Below are 1187 nucleotides of genomic sequence, written 5' to 3'. Positions count from 1 at the left end.
AGTAGTATTCCATTACATATATATACCATTTCTTTATCCATTTATGTGTTGATGGACATGTAGTTTGCTTCCACATCTTGGCTACTGTAAATAGTGGTACTATAAACACTGGAGTGCATGTATCTTTTTGAACTAGAGATTTCATCTTTCCCAGAAATATGTCCAGGAGTGGGATTGCTGGATTATATGACTACTCTGTTTTTAGTTTTTTAAGGAACCTTCATACTGGTCTCAAAACTGGCTGCACCAATTTACATTCTCACCAGCAGTGTAAGAGGCTTCCTTTTCTCCACACCCTCTCCAGCATTTAATATTTGTAAACTTTTACATGATGGCCATTCTGACTGGTGTGAGGTGATACCTCATGGTAGTTTTGATTTGCATTTCTCTAATAATTTGAAATCAAGCCCTTGTCAGTCCCATCTGACCGATAAAATGTTGGCAAATATTTTCTCCCATTCTGTAGGTTGTCTTTTTGTTTTGTTATGGTTTCCTTTGCTGTGCAAAAGCTTTGAAGATAAATTAGGGCCCATTTGTTTATTTTTGCTTTTGTTTCCAGTCTTCTAGGAGACAGACCCCCCAAAATATCACTACAATTTATGTAAAAGAGTGTTCTGCCTATGTTCTCCTCCAGGAGTTTTATAGTATCTGGTCTTACATTTAGGTCTTTAATCTAGTTTGAGTTTATTTTTGTATATTGTGTTAGAGAATGTTCTAATTTCTTTGTTTTACATGCAGTGTCCAGTTTTCCCAGCACCACTTATTGAAGAGACTGTCTTTTCTCCATCGTATACTTTTGCCTCCTTTGGCATAGGTTAATTGATGATAAATTCATGGGTTTATTTCTAGGCTTTCTGTCCTGTTCCATTGATCTATGTGTCTGTCTTTGTATGCCTACCATACTGTTTTGATTACACCGTAGCCTTGTAAGTATAGCCTGAAGTCAGGGAACTTGATTTCCCCAGCTCTATTCTTCTTCCTCAAGATTGTTTTGGCTGTTTAGGGTTGTTTTTTTTTCCCATACAAATTTTAATATTTTTGTTCCAGTTCTGTGAAAAATGCCATTGGTAATTTGATAGGGATTTCATCGAATTTGTATACTGCCTTGAGTAGCACAGTCATTTTAACAATACTGATAATTCCAGTCCAAGACACAGTGTATCTTTCTGTTTGTGCAGTCTTCAGTT

This window comes from Vicugna pacos, chromosome 9 (genome assembly GCF_048564905.1).
Source record: "Vicugna pacos chromosome 9, VicPac4, whole genome shotgun sequence".
NCBI classification, from domain to species: domain Eukaryota; kingdom Metazoa; phylum Chordata; class Mammalia; order Artiodactyla; family Camelidae; genus Vicugna; species Vicugna pacos.
This window is presented reverse-complemented; position numbering follows the sequence as displayed.